General features: G+C 44.9%; 1 protein-coding gene and 1 non-coding gene across 2 annotated transcripts in view; one reads left to right on the top strand and one right to left on the bottom strand.

Moving 5' to 3' along the window:
- Window positions 1-21,721, top strand: part of TCF7L1 (transcription factor 7 like 1) — a 193,618-nt gene that overhangs the window by 81,923 nt on the left and 89,974 nt on the right. The gene's annotated exons all lie outside the window — the stretch shown is intronic.
- Window positions 1,556-1,628, bottom strand: TRNAC-ACA. The gene has a single exon. It is a non-coding gene; the product is annotated as a tRNA-Cys (tRNA).

Raw genomic sequence — 21,721 nt, 5'->3', positions numbered from 1 at the left:
CACCCTAAGAGCACATGCTCCAAAACAAGAGCAAGTGAAAGTGAAAGCTGCTCAGTCGTGTCTGACTCTTTGCGACCCCATGGACTATACAGTCCATGGAATTCTCCAGGCCAGAATACTGGAATGGCTAGCCTTTCCCTTCTCCAGGGGATCTTCCCAACCCAGGGAATCAAACTCAGGTCTCCTGAATTGCAGGTGGATTCTTTACCAGCTGAGCCACAAGAGAAGCCACTTCAATAAGAAAGCAGCTCATTGCAACTAGAGATTAGCCCCTGCTCGCTGCAACTAGAGAAAGCCCAAGCAAAGCAGTTAAGACCTAGTGCAACCAAAAATAAAAATAAATAAATAACATTAAAAAAAATGAAGATATTAATTCTTGAGTAGCTAGACAGCCCAGAGTCACTGAAATGCAAGTTCATATTATGGGTAGATCAGACTCAAGACTAAATAGGAAATTATTTCATGAAAGAAAATTCCAAATAGATTAAAATGTTAGAAGTTTAAAAGAAATTAAAAGGTACTTCTTAAAGTATTGTAAAGGATGTTGAAGTGTTCTGTAAAACCACAGCAAGTGATAATGGACTAAAGAACTCAAACAGGCTCAAGCACATAGAGAGAAAAGGATGACTTGGAAGGAGGAGCTAAGTCCCTACATCATGCTAAAATCAAGTATATCAACTGGATTAAAGATTTTGTTTCATCATTTTTTATAGATTTTTGTAAAAATATTTATTTATTTATTTGTCTGTGCCTGGTCTTATTTTCGGCATGCAGAATCTTAGTTGCAGCATGCGGGATCTAGTTCCCTGACCTGGGATCAAACCTGAGCCCTCTGCATTTGGGAGCACGGAGTCTTAGCTACTGGACCACCAGGAAAGTCCTCATCACTCTTTTTTACACTTATGAGAGGCATGCATGCTAATTGTAGTAAAACATTCAAGCAATACAAGGGAAATAAAATTCTATCTTGACCTCTTCTTCCTTTCTCTCTCTTTCTAGCTTCATTTTACTCCACACTCTGGGCTTCCAGGCTGATTTGAACACATACATACAGTTATTCCTCTGTTATCTGTGGTAGGTTTGCTCTAGGATCTCCTACTGTGGATCACAAAATTGGAGGATGCACAAGTCCCTTACATAAAATGGCATACAGGTATACCTTGTTTTAATGTGCTTTGATTTATTGCACTTGGCAGAGTTTTCACAAATTTTGTTTTTTGCAAATTGAAGGTGTGTGGCAACCCTGCATTAAGCAAGTCTTCTGGTGACCTTTTTCCAACAGCATTTGTTCACTTCATGTCTATGTCACGTTTTGGTAATTCTAGCAGCATTTCAAACTTTCTCATATTTGTCTTGGTGGTCTATGATCAGTGTTCTTTGATATTATTATTGCAAAAAGATTACAACCTGAAGGTTCAGATGATGTGAAGTGAAGTTGCTCAGTCATGTCTGACTCTTTGCAACCCCGTGGACTGTAGCCTATCAGGCTCCTCCGTCCATGGGATTTTCCAGGCAAGAATACTGGAGTGGGTTGCCGTTTCCTTCTCTTGGGATCTTCCCCACCCAGGGATCGAACCCGGGTCTCCTGCATTGTAGGCAGACACTTTTACCGTCTGAGCCACCAGGGAATCCATTGCTCAGATGATGAGCAATAGAATTTTGTTGTTGTTGTTGTTTCCGTTGTACTGGGTCTTCGGTGCTGCTTGGACTTTGGTTGCAGAGAGCAGGGGCTACTCTCTAGTTGCTGTGCTCAGGCTTCTCCTCTTGCAGAGCACAGGCTCTGGGTAGGCTCAGTAGTTGCAGCTCCTGGGCTCTAGGGCACAGGCTCAATAGTTGAGGTGCACGGGCTTAGTTGCTCTGAGGCACAGGAGATCTTTTTAGACGAGGGATTGAACCTGAGTCTTCTGCATTGGCAGGTGGATTCTTTACCACTGAACCACCAGGGAAGCCAAATAAAGTGGGTTTTAATTAAGGTATGTACATTTTTTATAGATAAAATGCTGTTGTACACTTAACTGGACCTCAACACAGCTTTTATATGAACTGGGAAACCAAAAAATTCATGTGACTTGCTTTATCTGCTTTATTTATTGAGTGGTTTCAAACTGAACCCTTAATATCTCCGAAGGTATGCCTGTAATATTTGTGTATAACCCATGTTTATCCTCCCTTATACTTTAAATCATTTCTAGATTACTTATAATACTTACTACAATATAAATGCTATGTATGGGACTTCCCTGGCCAGTGGTTGAAACTCCATGTTTCCACTGCTGGGGGCATGTGTTCAATCAATCCCTGACCGGGGAACTAAAATTCTGAATGCCGAAAGGCTTGGTGAAGGAAAAAAAAATTTTTTTTTAATGCTGTGTAAATAGCATTTGCTGGTGCATGGCAAATTCAAGTTTTGCTTTTTGGAACTTTCTGGAATTTATTTTTTCCTTGAAATATTTTTGTTTTGCAATTGGCTGAATCCTGAGATGTGAAACTCGAGGATATGGTAGGCCAGTTGTACATAGCTACTATGATTATTTCGTAAAATTTTTTTAACACAAGGAGAGTCATATTATTCATACTTAGTAACATGTGTGTGTGTGTGGTTCCACTTAGTGTATCTCAGAGACCTTTCCAGATCAGTACATATGGGTCAACCTCATTCTTCTTAGCTGCTATGTTACATTCCGCAGTAAAGATTACCTTGGAACCATTCCCATTTTGATAAACATTCAAAAATAAAGAAAGGAAAGAACCTCTTGTCCATGTCTCTTTGTGCCCATAAGTTTGTCTTTCTCTAGAACAGATTCCTAATAGCAGATTTACTGGGTCTAATGATATATGTGCATTTTAAATTTTAATAAATTTGGCCAAAATGCCATCTAGAAAAAGACTTTCTGTAAATAGACATGTGAATAGAAATTATACTTCTATTAACAGCATAACAATGACTTTCCACACTCTCAACAACTTTTTAAGTTTAAACTAAGTCAACGGGGCAGAATTCGTACCTCATTTTTTGGTTTTCTTTATAACAAAGAAAAAACATCTTTGTTAAAGGTATGCTTTAGGTTTTTTCTTTAATCTGTGCATAGAAAACTACCTGGAAGTTCATGGAGTTTGGAGAACTTTTCATTTTCTAAATTTGAGTCATGTTTCAGGTTGTTTTAAAATAATAATAATATATATATTGCTTTTGTAAATGGAAAAACAAGAAAGATGTTTTTAAAAACAATATCCAACAATAGCCCCCCGGCCCCTATAGGAAGTTTACTGCCCATTTCCCTCTCAGTAGAGTGCTGGCCTTAGAGCTGAGGGCAGCGGGAAAAGTGTGTATTAAAAGTCTTTGTTTTCTGGCAGCAAAGATACCACACATCTGTAGAACTGATTGTCAACCAAAGGTTGAGTATTTCTAGTCTTGAAGTGATAGATTCCTGTCCAGATAAATTGTCATGAGCCTCTGCACTCGGGGGCTATGGATATATTGATAGAAGACTTTGGGGGCAGCAGATAGGAGTGCTTGTCAATTCTCATCCTTTATTTGATGTTTTTCATATAATGACTTCCCAACTCTAATGGATTTTAAGAACAGTGGAGGCACTGCCCTCATGGTTCAGCATTAAGACCCCGCTTCCAAGGCAGGGGGGCACAGGTTCAATCTCTGGTTGGAGAGCTAAGATCCCAAACGCCTTGTGGTCCGGCCAATAAATAAATGTTGTGTCTGACTCTTTTGTGACCCCAGGACTGTAGCCTGCCAGGCTTCTTGTCCATGATTGTTCATGTAGCTTTTGCACTGTCATTTTAAGTGTCCACCAGAATCTTGACTTGGCACACAACCCTAAACCCCACTAACACATTCTGTGGTCACATAGCCCCATAGGGTCAGGGAGGAATGCAGCCAGTCTGGTTAAAAACTAATGCAAAAGGTCTCGGTGATAAAAAGGCCACCAACAAGGAGAGTCAGTTTGGCGTGGGTGGGAGAAAGGGCACCAACTTTCCCACAAGCTGGTTCTGTCTGCATTTTAGGGACAAAAGAGTCACCCCTGCCACTTACCGATTGACTGCCAAGCTATCCCCAGGCTTCAAAATGGATGCCGTTTGTAAGTTATCATTTCATTCAATTTTTTGGAAAATCAGTTCCAGAGCCTGAAATCCTACAGCTAGCATGAGGCAGACACTGAGTTGAGAACAGGATTTGTGCTAAACCAGACCAGGCAGAGAGTCTTTAAACTGAGGCTCTTTGATCTCATTAAACTTGCTTTAAGGCTCTTTTCTGGGCCAGCCACTATTCTTGGTGCTGTGAATCTAGAGTTAATATCTCCCTTCAAGGAGCTAATAGTTTAATAAGGAAATTCTCATTCATTTTATGCAACAAAAAATTGTAGCATGTATTGTAATTTTAGGAGGAGAAAATAAACCCCAGGAAACAATAACAATACAAGATATTTTGCCCTAGTAATAAGGAATATCCAGTCTACTAAAGATTTGTCTTTTAAGACTGAGCACTCGAAACCCGGTCCCTCGAACCGGAATGTGGACTTGACTCTCCAGCCAGAAACATCATTCTGAACGATGTTGTGAAGAAGGGTGGTAATCTATCACCAAAAAAATGTTTAGCTACATTACTCCTCATTCCAAGTTTTTCTCAAACATTTCAGAAACACCTTCACTGATACAGAAACAAATGGGGATTTCAGCCCATATTTGGATAATGAATTTTAGTACTCATTTATGGGCTTCTCAGGTGGCGCTATGCAGGAGTCATAAGAGACTCAGGTTCAATCCGTGGGTCAGGAAGATCTGCTGGAGGAGGGCATGGCAATCCACTCCAGTATTTCTTGCCTGGAGAATCCCATGGACAGATGAGCCTGGCAGGCTACAGTTCCTGGGGTTGCAGAGTCAGACACGACTGAAGTGACTTATCTGCATGCACACACACATGCATATGGATGGATGGGCAGATGGACGGGGGTCCTTCACTGGGTACATTGACCTGTCAGGCACTTTCAAAGTACTGGGTATATAGCAGGGAGGAAAATGTCAGCTTTTAAGTTGCTTACCTTCTGGTTGAAAGAGAGACTGAATAAATAAACAGTGTGTTAGGTATTGATGAGGAAAATAGAAGAGAGCAAGAAACTGAGAGTAAAGGTTGGGATGCTGATATATGATGATGTTAGGACATGCCTTACAGACGTGACTTTTAAGCAGAGACCCGGAGGAGGTGAAAGTGTGTTAGTTGCTCAGTCATGTCTGACTCTTTGCCACCCCATGGACTGTAGCCTGCCAGGCTTCTCTGTCCGTGGAATTCTCCAGGCAAGAATACTAGAATGCATACCCATTCCCTTCTCCAGGGGATCTTCCTGACTCGGGGATTGAATCCAAATCTCTTGCACTGCAGGCAGATTCTTTACTGTTTGAGATAGCAGGGGTGGCCAAAGGAAGTGAGGGGGTGAGCCATATCTCTTTCATGGTTGAAAAGCTAAATTCTTACCATTGCATGCTTTCAGAGTGATTTCTAGATACGCATTTATCTGTCACACACGCACTTTTAGTTTTTCCACATATCTGGGGCCAAATATAGTTTGCCTTCCATATTTGCGAGTTTCAAATCACCAGTTTGACCAACTGCAGGTTAAAATATTCAGGGAAAAAATTCCAGAAATCCCTAAGAAGCAAAACTTGAATTTATCACACAGTGACAGCTTTGTATATAGCATTTACCTTGTATTGGGTATTATAAGTAATCTAGGCATGGTCTAAAGGATATAGTAGGATGTGCCTAGGTTATCTGCAGATTCAATGCTGTTTCTTATAAGGGACTCAGCCATCCATGGATGTTGGTCATGAACCAATCCCCTGCAAATACAGAGGGAAAGATTCTGGAATGCTTGGAACTCCCTTTTTTTTGTGGAAGGGACAATTCCAGGAAGAAAAAAAAATGTTTATAGGCTACATTTTTGCTATCTTCAGTTCATTTTTTATTAACATGAGGAAGTGATAGATTATAAAAAAATGAATTTTTTTCTTCCCCATGGGAATCAATATGAAATTAATAAGAAATTGCTAAAGGTTACTGTTTTCAAAATATTCTGAGCTTGGCAGGTTCAACCTGATTTGTTTGTCATCGATTTCTTTTTCCTCCACGTCTTTCATAGGTTTTATAGGAGTCATCGAAAAACAGGGTTAAATATTTCTCTTAATCTAAAAGGTGCCACAGGGTGAACAGATGAGAGTGCTCTGGTTAGGAGAGGTTTTTCGAAGTGGGACAGATGAATGTGTACATCCCAGACTGAATACAGAAGTCAGTCCCCAGGCAGCACCCAGAGGAGCATGGTGATTTGGGGACCCCATTGTAGGACCCACAAAGGCACAGAAACCCATGGGACATCTCCTTCCTTTGCTTGAGGCTGTGACCACAGGTGCACGTGAAGCCAGCTGGCACTTGGATGAGCTGGGAGAGCTTCATTGGATGTTCTGTAGCCCTATCCATCCTCCATAATTGGGGATGGGAGATGCAATGTCTGGAGTCACTGGTCAGCCTGCCTCTTTTCCTGTGGTCTGTCCACTGACCGGGAGCCTGTGCTCCCAAAGGGAGCTGCTCACAGTTGAATGTCTGGGAGGGCCTTCTGGGTCAGAGGAGGGAGTAGGGATGTACATGGTCAGGGGCTCTGAGCCTGCAGAACTCCCAGGACAGTGATTCTCATAGTGTGGTCCCAGACCTCTGCTCCAGAAGCACCCTGGATGCTTACTGAAATGCAGATTCCTGGGCCATCCCGAGGAGTAGAAGATACAGCACTGAGATGGAAGGGCCATCTCCAGGGCTGACACAGGGTCTCAGTGATGAAAAGCAACCCCTTTGCACAGAAACCTGCTGCTGCAACTGTTCTTCTTATGAGATGATTCCCGTCACATATATGACCGATATTTCCAGTCCTGGAAGGTTAGTAAACCTAGGGTGGTCCTAGACATGGAAATCAGTGAGATTGGTTTGGGGGTTTATTTTGTGTTTGTGTGTGGGTGGGTGTATGTGTGTTTGGTTTTGTTTTGGTCACATTATGCAGCATGCAGGATCTTAGTTCCCCAACCAGGGATCAAACCCATGCCCCCTGCAGTAGAAGCACAAAGTCTTACCTCTGGATCAATAGGACAGTCCCAGTAAGATTGTTAGTGGGTTAGGAAATTGTTTACCTTCTTTAATGGGATCTCCCACTTGAGACATGGGTGTCTCTTGTTTTTTGTTTTTTGTTTTTTTTTAAAGGCATTATCATCTCCATATACCTAAAATCCTGGAGGGAGAAATCGTCTTGAAGACCTTGTCCTAGGTGGTGTCTAAGGGGACAGGGCGTAATCTTCACAGGTCAGTGCTGATTCAGCAGCACTTTGGGTCCTAGCCTTTTGTCCGGTCGGGTAGGGGCACTCCCAGCCACAGGACCATTACTGGGTGGTATGGTGACCTCAGTTCTGGCTCTCCTCTGCCTCCTGAGAGGCTCCCTTCCTGCCTATCCCCTGCTTCACAAGCCTTGAGTGTCTTCATTCAGGGGTTGAATTCCTACTTCTCTCAGGAGCTGCCCACCCTGCTAGGGCGACCTTCAATCTAACACAGCTGCAGCCAGCCCCTTACTGAGCCCTCCGATTTCTCCCCTTAGCAAGCATCTCTAGCGGTGACCCCAGGTCATTGCTAAGTAGGGCTTTGTCCTTTGAATAAATGACAAATGTGAAGAGCTAGGAATGGAGAGGGGTTGCATTGACATAGTAGGCACGACAATAAAGACGGTAGGTAAAATGATCCCTGTTTGCAAATCATCTACCTGGAAAACCCAAGAGGATCGAGCAAAACCCGCTATAAACAGTGAGACCCAGCTGATACCCATCCAGAGGAGAAAGTTATCTCTAGACCGTCGAAGGGAGCATCTGATAGCAGTGCGAAGGGTTGGGTTCGTCCAGGCTCTTCCTGACTCTTTGACCAAATCTGTTAGGACCAGTCCCTTCCATGGTGGGTTGCAGAGGTGCCTTGATAGGGGTTCTATATACATTTATATTTAAGTGTTTATTTATTTTCGGCTGTGCTTGGTCTTTGCAGCTGCCTGAGAGCTTTCTCTTGTTGCAGTGAGTGGAGGCTGCTCTCTAATTGCAGTGCACTGGCTTCTCATTGGCGTGGCTCATCTTGTTGCAGAGCACAGCCTCAGTAGTTGCAGCTCATGGGCTCTAGGGCTCAGTAGTTGAGGCACATGGACTTAGTTGTCCCGCATCGTGTGGAATCTTCCCGGACCAGGGATTGAACCCGAGTCCCCTGCATTGCAAGGCAGATTCTTGACCACTGGACCACCAGGGAAGCCCTGACGTGGGGTTCTAAATACTAACACCACTCTGGAGGTTTGCCACATGTCAGTTATGGCTATAAACACAGATTTCGACTAGTTTAACCCTCAGAGCAGCCGCGAGTTAGTGAGCACTATTAGTTCCAGCCTCATCATCCCTGTGTTGTAGGTGGGAAACTGAAACGTAGAAGAGGCAGAGACTGGCCCAGATCGCATGGTGCACGAGCTGTGGAACCCAGGATCCACGCAAGGCTCTGTCTGCACCGGGCTGCCTCTGGCCACACAGCACGAAGGGTCTATCCCCTGAGACACCTTGCTTTTCCACTTTGGGGCCCCTCACCTCCACCCACCAAGGGGTTTAGCAAACACTGCTGAGTAATATTGCTGAATAAGCCTTTATCTCTAGGGCAGTGTTCAGTCTTCAAGGCAGACAGGATGGCCCCCCAAACTCTGAGAATTTAGGTATCCAGGAGTCTGAGTGTTTTATTTCTTACTGAGAGCCTTTCAAACATAAACAGTCCCCTCAGTAATTAATTTAAGAATTGATGGGAATTCCCTGGCAGTCCAATACCCTGGCCACCTGACATTAAGAGCCGACTCATTGGAAAAGACCCTGATTCTGGGAAAGATTGAGGGCAAGAAGGGAAGAGGGCAACAGAGGATGAGATGGTCGGATGGCATGGACACAAGTTTGAGCCAACTCTGGGAGACAGTGAAGGACAGGGAAGCCTGGCCTGCTGCAGTCCATAGAGTCACAGAGAGTCAGATACAACTTAGCACAACAACCTTGGCAGTCCAGTGGTTAGGGCTCCAAGCTTTCACTGCCAAGGGCATGGGTTTGTTCCCTGATTGGGGAACTAGGATCCTGCCAGCTGTGCACAGCTCAGTCAAAAAGAAAAGAATTGATTTCCTTGCTGGAACCATGGAGATAGAACACATCAACAGTCATTTACAAGTGTTCCCTGAGCTGGAGGGAAGCATGCAAGGGACTGTCTCTAACGCCCGTGCCTGTAGGTGAGAGACCAAACGCCTCAACCATTCACCATCTTCCTCTGTTTAAAAACAATAAAAAAGCTAGGTCAATATTACCACCCCAATAGGTGAGGACTACATGAGCTGCTACATGGAAAGTTCTAGAACAGCGTTGGCACCCAGTAGGATTTCTATAAGGGCAAGTCTCTCCCCTGTTCTTCCCAAGAGGGCAAGAGGCTATGGAGGATTTCACAAAACATGATGAATTCTAAGCCCAGCTCTCTGTCCTCACTTACCTTGTAAATTAGGGAAATGCCAACTGACACCACAGACTCGGAAACAAGGATTCCAGTCCTAGAACGCGAGACCCCACAGGGCAGTGCCTGGTCAGGTGCAGGATGCACTGTTCTCAGTGGGCATGGCCTTTGCCCACTGGCCCAGTTCCATCTAAGACACAATTTGAGGCTAGAACAGTGATTTAACAAAGTTTGAAAATATGTAAAATTTTTTGAAAAATCCATGGCATAGTAGGGCTGGCCTCAGATTCCTGCAGGGTAACAGGTGGCCAACCCCTCCAATGGTCCGTGCCCACTCCTCCAGCAGAGCCTTGTTGTGTTGGGGCTTCAAGAGCAAGGCTGGATTCAGCGCTGACCCCACCACTTAGCTTGGGCTGTCCAGGTGGCGCTAAGGGTAAAGAACCCGCCTGCCAGTGCCGAAAACGTAAAAGACGTGGGTTTGATCCCTGGGTCGGGAAGATCCCCTGGAGGAGGGCACGGCACCCCACTCCAGTATTCTTGCCTGGAGAATCCCATGGACAGGGGAGCATGGTGGGCTATGGTCCATGGTGTCGCAAAGAGTCAGACATGACTGAGCATGCACAATACCATCACTTAGCAGTGTCAGGACCATGAGCAGGTTACCTGACCTCTCTATGTCCGGGCAGTGGCAGCGTCCACCTCGTAGGATTACTGTGGGCTTCAGTGTGAAAGGCCTGGGCTCAGGGCCCACCTCACAGGAAACACCAGACAATGATTATTGTGGCTTTTGTTATTATCAGGACTGCCCTGTGCCTGGTCTAATGAAGCATTGATGTGTTTGACCCATGGTTCCAAGAAAAGAAAGCTCATCACAGTCTAGGGTTTTCATTGTGTTTTTTTTTTTTTTTTTTTTTTTGAGTTGTCTTTTGAGTCAAGTCTGAACTTGGAGAGTGAGGAGAGGATACCAGACCGGTGGACAGCAAGGGTAAAAGCTTGGAGGTAGGAAGGTGCGTATTGCTTTGCTGTTGTTGTTTAGTCGCTAAGTCCTGTCAGATTCTTTAGACAGTGACCTGCCAACCTCCTCTGTCCGTGAGATTCTCCAGGCAAGAATCCTGGAGTGGGTTGCCATGCCCTCCTCCAGGGGATCTTCCCGACCCAGGGATCCAACCCGCATCTCCTACTTAGCAGGCACATTTCTCTACCACTTAGCCATCATTCAGCCTTCCTTCCATCTGCTGAGTTTTCTCACTCCTTCTGTTTGGGGCCAGATGCACCTGTGTACCCTCAGGTCCTGGAGAATGATATGCTCAGTCAGAGGTTGGCCACAGACACGCCCCCTCTGGACGACAACACCACCCGCTCAGCAGGTTGTGCTCGGGGTTACTGTTGGGATCCCAAGAGAGGTATGGGAAGAGTACACCTGTGGTGGATTCATGTCAATCTATGCCAAAACCAATACAGAATTGTAAAGTAAAAATTAAAAATAAATAAATAAATTAAAAAAAAAAAAAAAAAAAAAGAAGTCTCTCACATGTCAGTTGTTGTCAGTTGCTCGGTCATGTCTAACTTTGCGACCCCATGGGCTGCAGTACAGCAGGCTTCCCTTCCTTCACTATCTCCCTGAGTTGCTCAAACTCATCTCCATTGAGTTGATGATGCCATTCAACCATTTCATCCTGTCCCCCTGTACTCCTCCTGCCCTCAATCTTTCCTAGCATTAGGGTCTTTTCCGATTAGTCAGCTCTTGGTATCAGGTGGCCAAAGTATGGGAACTTCAGCTTCAGCATCAGTCCTTCCGATGAATATTCAGGACTGATTTCCTTTAGGACTGACTGGTTTGATCTCCTTGCAGTCCAAGAGACCCTCAAGAGTATTCTCCAGCACCACAGTTCAAAAGCATCAATTTTTCGGCACTCAGCTTTCTTTATGGTCCAACTCTCACACCCATGTCAGTTACCGGATTAAGAAATAGAACCGCCTTTAGAAAACCCCAGAACTAGAACAGGACAAAACTCATCTCCCAGCCCTAGAGAATCTGTTTGATTCCAGGAGAAGTTCTGGCAATTGGTGGGGTGGGGTAGGTGGTGAGGCAGAAGGTAGTTGTATAGGCTGAGACTGGGGAGCTCAGGAAATGCCTCAAATGGGAAACCTCCAGTTTTTCTACATGCCAGGGGCCAGGGAGGGCCTTTAGGACAGGGTGTGGCAATGGGCCTCAGCTCCATTTTGGACTGGAGTGCTGTCACAGAAGACTGCATTCAAAGTGCTGAACTTGGAGTGGCCTGTGTGTCAATTTCAAATTCTGTCATTCTCTAGCAGTCCTCATCACAGATAATCAGATATAGGCCAGAAGTCAAGAATATACCATAAGGGAATTCCCTGGCAGTCCATTGTTTAGGGGTCCATGTTTCCACAGTTGGGGGCCCAGGTTCCATCCCTTGTTGGGTAACTAAGATTCCACAAACTGCCCGGTGCCACCAAAAAAAAAAAAGGAATGCTATAATTCCACTATTTCCATCTCTTCAATTATTTGTTGCATGTAGAAGTCATACCCCAAAAATATCCTTTGTGGCATTCTGTGCTCCACAGTTCTATTTGGAAGGTAGGCCACTGTCTTTATGTGTCAGCCATAAACACTCGGATGAGAGAGTATGAATTCCTGAAGATCTGCCACTTCCGGCTGCTAGCACGAGCTCCTTTGGAAGTGTCCTGTGTCATAATATGCCAACAGATTTAGAATTTTAAAGCAGTCATGGAAATAAACAGGTGCTCCGAGTAACTAAAAATAAGCACCCTGGGAAGTGAAATTGGGGCAGTGCCAAGGAGTTAAGGTGAGCACCCTTGTGCTTTGGGCCAAGGTCAAGACTGGGGAGAATGCCAGCCAAAGAAAATCCTGCCTCTCAGCACTGTGCTCAGGGCGCCTTCCGGTTGCGCTGGCCTTTTTTGCATCACCTCCACCCCCACGCTCTCCCTGCCTAGCTTTCCTGCCCAGGTTTCTAAGTGGGAGGCCCACACCTGAATGGGGCCCATGTGCATGGATGGTGATGGGCTCTTCCTCTTGCCCAGGTAGGAAACTACTCCCCCTCTGCCCCTCCCCCCGCGCCCCCCCCCCCCCCCCCCTCCGGCATCCAGGACCTCCTGGACTAGTGAGAGGGTGAGGAACAGCTCAAAGTGGAGGGCACTCAGAGCCCAGACATTCCAACTGGGTAATCCTGCTCCTCGCCTTGAGAGCCCCCAGCCACATCCTCCCTTTCCTCCTGCACTTCCTGAGGGGTGAAAGATGTTGGCTGTCACCGGATGAAGGATGAAGGGTGACAAGTGGGGTAAACACAGCCTGTTACTACCAGATTCAGTTACCAGCAGTTCCCGAAGACAAATGGCTGGGGGCTTGTCCACCCCTTGAGGACAGGGCATCTTAGACACCACCAACAGGGCACTGGGAAGAGGAATTCCAAGTGTCACGGTGTAGCGGAGAGCCCTCATCATGCAACCTCAGGTTTTGACTGTTGATAGTTTTGAATTGGGAACCTGGGTTTGACCCAGAGAATAACTAAAACTGCACGGAAGACATGTCTTTACATCAAAGACACACTATGTGAATCCGTGTGCTCAAAATCAAGCAAAACTCTATATGGTGATAAAGATTAGAACACTTGCTATCTTGGGGGCAGAGGAATATTGACTGGGAGAAGACATGTGAGAACCTTCGAGAATGGGTTCTAGAACTTTCTGTAATTTGATCTGGTTGCGGTGACACGGGTTTATACAGATGTAAAAATTAATTGAGCTGTACATTTAAGATGTGTGCATATCATATAACTGCATGCATGTTATCTCAATAAATAAGTTTTTAAAAATTTAGATGTGCATTAAAAAGGAGGGCTATGGAGAAAAGTACCTTGGCAACATTTGAATAGCCTAGCTTTTACCACACTTGGAGTTTGCTGTTCCATGGCCCCGAGTCTTAATAGTTTGACTTGGTTCAATCTAGAAATTTAAAATGCCAGCCACTTTGGAGGAATAAAGTCATGACAAGTCTCTTCCAAGTTGATAGTCGAGAGAATAATTTGGAAACTGCCAGCCCCTCCTCCTGAATCAGTCTCCATCACCGCACAATTTAATGAGATTGTTGGGGCGTCAGTTTCAAGCTAACTCAGCTGTGGAGTTGCTATTTTGCCTCTTAACAGCCCTGGAACCTTCTAGAAAACCATTGTCCTCTTACTGAGGCTCAGTTTCTTGGTCTCTGCTGATCTTTATTTTTTTTAATTTTTTAAAAAATTTTCGTTTCACATACAATATACATGTTTCAATGCCATTCTCCCAAATCATCGCACTCTCGCCCTCTCCCACAGAGTCCAAAAGACTGTTCTATACATCTGTGTCTCTTTTGCTGTCTTGCATACAGGGTTATCGTTACCATCTTTCTAAATTCCGTATCTGCTGATCTCCTAAGAGCGTTCTTCAGTAAGGGAGGACCTATAAAGGACCCACCGGGTACTCAGTACTTCGCAAGTGATAATGAATGTTAATACTGCTGGTGATGATTGTTTTTGTTGCCACTGTCACCAAACTGCAAAGTTCTGGAGAACTCGGGGAGCCACAGGGCTCACCAGCGAGAGCACCGGGCACCTCTGCAGTGGCTCCTAACAGACAGTTCCCACACGAACCAGCTTTTCATACAGTTGGGCTGGCTCCAGGGAGCAAAGGCCCCCCCTGGCTTGGCCAGATTCTCTGGCTGGAGCCTCTGCCGGTTCTCAGAGGAGGAGCGTGCTCGAGTTGGACAGCCTTGTACCCACGTTGAAGCAGCTGTGGCGAACATCTGGCTCTGATTATCTGGCTGGGAATGGCTGGGGGTGGGAGCCTGGTGATTTATAGATTGCTCCCCTGGCTGTAAATCCCATCTGTAATTGTGACTTCTCTGTCCCTAATTGTTTGCAGAGAAGAGCGGAGTTCCAGGGCCCACAGTCCCTGGCAGGGGGGGTGAGGTTTGTTGCTAGGACACCGCAGTCTTTGTTTTGGTCCCTGCTCAGCAGTGTTTTTAAGGCCCTGTATACATTTCTCTGTATTGTTAATGTAATTTGTTCAGGCAGTGAACAGCCAAGTTCAGCCGAAGGAATCCGATACTCATAACAGAAACACCAGAGGCCAGGTTTTTGTGGTCAAATTAGGGTTTGGAGGCCTAGGAAGAGAATGGACCGCTTGAGCCGGGCCAGGGGGACAATCTGCCTTTCTTTCTCCTGTGTTCACGCTGGCCAAGGTTCAGCTTCCTTGCCGAGCTTGGCCTGAGGGGCTCCATCATATTCAGGGCTGTGCTGGGTGGGGAGCGGGGCTGTCCTCCAAGAAAAGGAATGCAGACTTTATTCAAACAGGGATGAAAGGAAACTAAAAAGGATGGGCAAGTTGGAACCCTGTCTGCCCAGCCTTCCCCTCACGCAGGTCTCCAGGCACCTTTATCTCCTGCCACCACCCTCACCGACCCCAACCCTTCCCACCCCTCCCACCACCCGCCACCACCCTGCTCCTGCCCTTGAATTACTTGACTGGTGCGGAAATCCTAGTTGGGATCCGTTGGGAAGGTATGTGACTGTGCAAAATGCAATTTGCCTGTTTCCGTTGCCCGTGAAGACCCGCCAGCCCACTTGCCATCTGGGAACCTCGCGTCCTGCTGTGCTTCAAGTTTTCGGAAATGATGGATTCCAAACGACTTCCAGTGAGTGGTTAGTGATGTTAACTGGGTGCGTTTTTACCCTCTTCACTCTGCCTCAGAGAATAAAACAAATCAAAACAAACATACCAGCCCACAAACATTTTCCATGCTTTCTTCTGCTTCTAGAACGTGTACGTGTGGTGAAATTAATCAGGCCAACATTATCAGCCCCCTTGCTCCCTGCCTGCCTTGGAAGCATGCCTGGTGTGCATGCATCTGTGCATCCATTTAACAATTACAGAACACCTTCTGGGGTTACCAAGTAGAGTCGGATAGGGTCCCAGCCTATGCGACCTTGAAAGGCAGGGGGGACAAACAGGAAAACCAGTCCTCACCGTAAGGCAGAGTGAAACGTCACGTGGAATATGTGTAATAGGAGCGGCCCAGGCTTTGAGGGGTGAAGGGGGCCCTGATAAGGAGGTGTGTGAGCAGAGCCCTGCAGGAGAATACGAAGTATCAGTTCTAGTTGTAGCCAGGGTCCCCTGAGCCTGCTGCCATTCCAATGACAGGAACACTCTGGGGAGGGGAGGGGAGGGGAGAGAGCTGCTGTCTTCTTAGTGCCCTGCTGTCCCTAGAGAATAATGGGGATTCACCAGCCATTTTCAGAGGCTAACCGTTTTCATTCAGAAGGTGAATCTCATGACTCATGTAGACACCGTCTGCCCTAACTACTTCCAGGCACTGACATTATCTTAGAACAAGCTCATGCATTAGGGGCATATTCACTCAGCAATAAATGTTCATAAATGACAGGGCCAGCTAAGCCAGTGAATTTCCTATTCTTTTTTTTTTTTTTAAGTTTTTATTTTGTATTGGGTACAGGCTGGTAGGCTGCAGTCCATGGGGTCGCTAAGAGTCGGACACGACTGAGCGACTTCACGTTCACTTTTCACTTTCATGCATTGGAGAAGGAAATGGCAACCCACTCTAGTGTTATTGCTTGGAGAATCCCAGGGTCGGGATCTATGGGGTCGCACAGAGTCGGATACAACTGAGGCGACTTAGCAGCAGCAGCACAGGCAATGAACAACATTGTGATGTTATGATAGTTTCAGATGAATAGCGAAGGGACTCAGCCATACATATACATGTATCCATTCTCCTCTAAAGTCCCCTCCCACCCAGGCTGCCACATAACATTGAACAAAGTTCCCTGTGCTAAACAGTTTGTCTTTGTTAGTTATTCATTTTAAATATGGCAGAGTGTACATGTCCATCCCAAACCCCTAACTATCCCTCCGACCCCCACTCTCCATCCCTTCCATCGGCAACCATAATGAACTTCCTATTATTGATGGTTATTGACTTCTGTACACCTCTCCACCATTGCCTATACTAGCAATCAAAAAGCATCAGTCAGTTTATATTATAATCATTGTTTTCTTATTTGTCTCCATTAGATCATTAATGCCTTCGTATCAGCAATGGTGTTCTCTCCCTGTGCCTAGAAGCATACCTGAGAGCTGTTCACTGTGTATTAGTGGGGTAAAAAAAAATTCATGTATTATGTCTTTTATTCCTTAAGGAATTTGGGTTTTCTAGACAATAAATGCTTGTTTTTCAAGATAATAAAATTAGCTTTAGCCAATTTTTGGTGGGAATTTTCTAAAAGGCATCCTACACTCCTCTAACTTCTTTAATAGTGAAGATAGAATCTTTTTTCTTTCATTTTGTTTCTGATGACACAGGATCAGCTCTACAAATCTTAGTTTTGACTAGGACCAACGTAAAATGAATTTTTCACTGGCTTTTATGGTATCGTAGAACCGTAAAGCAGAGACATCACTTCGCCAACAAGGGATAAGGTGTCATGATATCCTCACACCCATGTATATAGAGAGGAAGGTAAACATAAAGCAAAATTTGGAAACATGGTAATGATGATTAACCTGGTTGAAGGAGGAATGGATTTTCATTCCTCTTCTCCTACTATTTTCTTGTAAATTTGGAGTTTTTCTAAATAATAAAAAGTTGGAGAAAACACTCAAATTGAGTGTGTAAATTGTGGATAATAATAGTATATATGTAATGGGTATAGAAACATGCAGAGGCATGATATATAGCACATTGGGGCAATAGTTATTTCTGAGAAGGTGGGGAAATGTATGGTTAAGACTGGGTACTTTACCTGGGTATCAGTAACACTTTATTTCTTTAGAAAAAAAGTCAGGAGAACACTGAAATCATTAGGAGAAACTGTTAAATTATTCAGTATGGGTAATGAGTCCATTGATGTTTCTAGTTATTTTCTCAATTGAAAAAAATATCATTTATAGATAGTTCCATAACTGAAAAGTATTTTGTACAGAGACCTAGGTAAATTATATGGAAGATTCTGAAAAAGATGGGCATACTAGAGCACCTGACCTGCCTCTTGAGAAACCTATATGCAGGTCAGGAAGCAACAGTTAGAACTGGACATGGAACAATGGACTGGTTCCAAATAGGAAAAGGAGTACGTCAAGGCTGTATATTGTCACCCTGCTTATTTAACTTCTATGCAGAGTACATCATGAGAAACGCTGGAATACCTCCTTCTCTCTGATAGACACCCGTCGAGCATCTGCCTGGTGTCACCTCATGGCACAGTGGGATTTCAAAAGCTGCCAGAGCAAGATGGGCTTGGACATGACCACAGCAAAAGCCTAGTCAGCTTTAGGCCTGGGCCCCTTGGGAATAGCCATCCACCCAAATCACTGCCAGAAGTGCGAGGCACACTCAGTCTCCATCCCATCCCAGACCTAAGCGAGTCTGAGCACGGAGAATTCCTGGACGAGCAAAGTCTGAGGTCAGGTATCTGCTGTGGATGATACTACCTTTCTGGTTTGCTTTGGTCCAGCTCAGGGTTGGAACTGCCCAGGAATAGACAGCGTGTTATGCCTCCAGCTAAGGGCTGGACAAGCTTAAGTCCCAGGGACAGAACCAGATTGAAAATCAGGAGATCTCAGCAGAACCCACTGGTGCAAACACAATTATTTATATATCCCTGTGTGTCAGAGTGTTACTCGCTCAATGTGTCCAACTCTTTGCGACTCCATATACTGTATCCTGCCAGACTCCTTTCTCCATGGATTTTTCCAGGCAAGAATATAGGAGTGGGTAGCCATACCCTTCTCCAGGGGATCTAACCAACCCAGGGATTGAACCCATGTCTCCCATAGTGGGATATAGCCTGAGAGCACCGGATCCTAACCACTAAACCCCCTGGAGGATATAACCTGAGGAGCTAAAGAAGAAGGTATACACCCCAACCCCGCCCAAAAAAATCTTGAACTGTTTTCATTAGCCAGGTTGATGCAGTAGGATTAGTGTTGTTATTCTGAGTCTGTGGTGTATGTATTAGGAAGGGAGTAAATGAGTAATCATGTTGGTGTCACTGAGAGAAGAATTTTCAATGTGCTAAAAAGAGGTACAAAAGGAAGATCAAGAAGGCTGAGAAAAAATCTGTAGTTCTGAATGCAAATTGGAAGGACTAGTTATAAACTCATCACCTATTTTCATTAGATTAAGAGAAAATTTCTTTCCTAACCTCTCTACTGAAAAGTCCTGGAAATAATCATTATTTGAGTAGCAGTGACTCTCTAGTGCTCAGATTGTGACCTCTTAATACTATTTCCCACTGAAACACTAACAGTCTCCTACAAGAGACTTGGGTACTAGGGCCACTAGGTCCAAAAGGCTCAGGAGTCATTCTGAACAAGAGAGAAAAGATGAAATAGTTTGAACATCAATAACATATTTATTTAAAGCTTTAAATTAATGGCTTGAAACTAAACAAAAAACTCTGGTCTCCTTTGGAGGATTAAAAGGAGCCATAGTCAATATTTCAAGCCTGATATTAAAGGAAAAGATCGGACTTTTGCCCCACATGTGCCATGTGCTGTCTGTTACTGGCCCACCCGATAGTAGTGAGAAAGATTTATCTTTAGAAGTATCCCAGCTACTAAGGGAAGAAGTAATTTTGTTTCCTCTCCCTAAGATAAAATAACACTAAACCTCAATTTGATGAAGCCTCTAGATCTCATTATTAGTTTACAAGAAATACATGGTTCAGAGGAACGTGACATCCTAAGGATTGTTGTTGCTCAGTTGCTCAGTCGTATGCCACTCTGCGACCCCCTGGACTGCAACACACCAGGCTTCCCAATCCTTTACTATCTCCTGGAGCTTGCGCAAACTCTTGTGCATGGAGTCGGTAATGCCATCCAATCATTGCATCCTCCGTCACTCCCTTCTCCTCCTCCCCTCAATCTTTCCCAGCATCAGAATCTTTTCCAATGAGTTGGCTCTTCACACCAGGTGGCCAAAGTATTGGAATTTCAGCTTTCAGTTCAGTTCAGTTCAGTCGCTCAGTCGTGTCCAACTCTTTGCGACCCCATGAATCGCAGCACGCCAGGCCTCCCTGTTCATCACCAACTCCCGGAGTTCACTCAGACTCACGTCCATCAAGTCAGTGATGCCATCCAGCCATCTCATCCTCTATCGTCCCCTTCTCCTCCTGCCCCCAATCCCTGCCAGCGTCAGAGTCTTTTCCAGTGAGTCACTCTTCCCATGAGGTGGCCAAAGTTCTGGAGTTTCAGCTTCAGCATCATTCCTTCCAAAGGAATCCCAGGGCTGATCTCCTTCAGAATGGACCGGTTGGATCTCCTTGCAGTCCAAAGGACTCTCAAGAGTCTTCTCCAACACCACATTTCAAAAGCATCAATTCTTCAGCGCTCAGCTTTCTTCACAGTCCAACTCTCACATCCATACATGACCACTGGAAAAACAATAGCCTTGACTAGACGGACCTTTGTTGACAAAGTAATGTCTCTGCTTTTGAATATGCTCTCTCGGTTGGTCATAACTTTCCTTCCAAGGAGTAAGCGTCTTTTAATTTCATGGCTGCAGTCACCATCTGCAGTGATTTTGGAGCCCCCAAAAATAAAGTCTGACACTGTTTCCATTGTTTCCCCATCTATTTCCCATGAAGTGATGGGACCAGATGCCATGATCTTCATTTTCTGAATGTTGAGCTTTAAGCCAACTTTTTCACTCGCCTCTTTCACTTTCATCATTTCACCTTCTGCCATAAGGGTGGTGTGATCTGCATATCTGAAGTTATTGATATTTCTCCCAGCAATATTGATTCCACTTGTGTTTCTTCCAGTCCAGCGTTTCTCATGATGTACTCTGCATAGAAGTTAAATAAGCAGGGTGACAATATACAGCCTTGACGTACTCCTTTTCCTATTTGGAACCAGTCCATTGTTCCATGTCCAGTTCTAACTGTTGCTTCCTGACCTGCATATAGGTTTCTCAAGAGGCAGGTGAGGTAGTCTGGTATGTCCATCTCTTTCGGAATTTCCCACAGTTTATTGTGATCCACACAGTCAAAGGCTTTGGCATAGTCAATAAAGCAGAAATAGATATTTTTCTGGAACTCTCTTGCTTTTTCCATGATCCTGCAGATGTTAGCAGTTTGATCTCTGGTTCCTCTGCCTTTTCTAAAACCAGCTTGACCATCTGGAAGTTCACAGTTCACATATTGCAGAAGCCTGGCTTGGAGAATTTTGAGCATTACTTTACTAGCGTGTGCTGCTGCTGTTGCTAAGTCACTTCAGTTGTGTCCGACTCTGTGTGACCCCATAGATGGCAGCCCACCAGGCTCCCCTGTCCCTGGGATTCCCCAGGCAAGAACACTGGAGTGGGTTGCCATTTCCTTCTCCAATGCATGAAAGTGAAAAGTGAAAGTGAAGTCAGTCGTGTCCGACTCTTCGAGACCCCATGGACAGCAACCTACCAGGCTCCTCTGTCCATGGGATTTTCCAGGCAAGAGTACTGGAGTGGGGTGAGATGAGTGCAATTGTGCGGTAATTTGAGCATTCTTCGGCATTGCCTTTCTTTGGGATTGGAATGAAAAGTGACCTTTTCCAGTCCTGTGGCCACTGCTGAGTTTTCCAAACTTGCTGGCATATTGAGTGCAGCACTTTTGCAGCATCATCTTTTAGAATTTGAAACAGCTCAACTGGAATTCCATCACCACTAGCTTTGTTCATAGTGATGCTTTCTAAGGCCCACTTGACTTCACATTCCAGGATGTCTGGCTCTAGGTGAGTGATCACACCATCGTGTTTATCTTGGTCATGAAGATCTTTTTTGTACAGTTCTTTTGTGTATTCTTGCCACCTCTTCTTAATATCTTCTGCTTCTGTTAGGTCCATACCATTTCTGTCCTTTATCAAGCCCATCTTTGCATGAAATGTTCCCTTGGTATCTCTAATTTTCTTGAAGAGATCTCTAGTCTTTCCCATTCTGTTGTTTTCCTCTATTTCTTTGCACTGATCGCTGAGGAAGGCTTTCTTATCTCTCCTTGCTATTCTTTGGAACTCTGCATTCAGATGCTTTATCTTTCCTTTTCTCCTTTGCTTTTCGCTTCTCTTCTTTTCACAGCTATTTGTAAGGCGTCCTCAGACAGCCATTTTGCTTGTTTGCAT

This window comes from Oryx dammah, unplaced genomic scaffold (assembly GCF_014754425.2).
Source record: "Oryx dammah isolate SB20612 unplaced genomic scaffold, SCBI_Odam_1.1 HiC_scaffold_25, whole genome shotgun sequence".
NCBI lineage: Eukaryota > Metazoa > Chordata > Mammalia > Artiodactyla > Bovidae > Oryx > Oryx dammah.
Note: the sequence above shows the minus strand (reverse complement) of the source record. Positions and strands in the feature narration are given on the sequence as shown.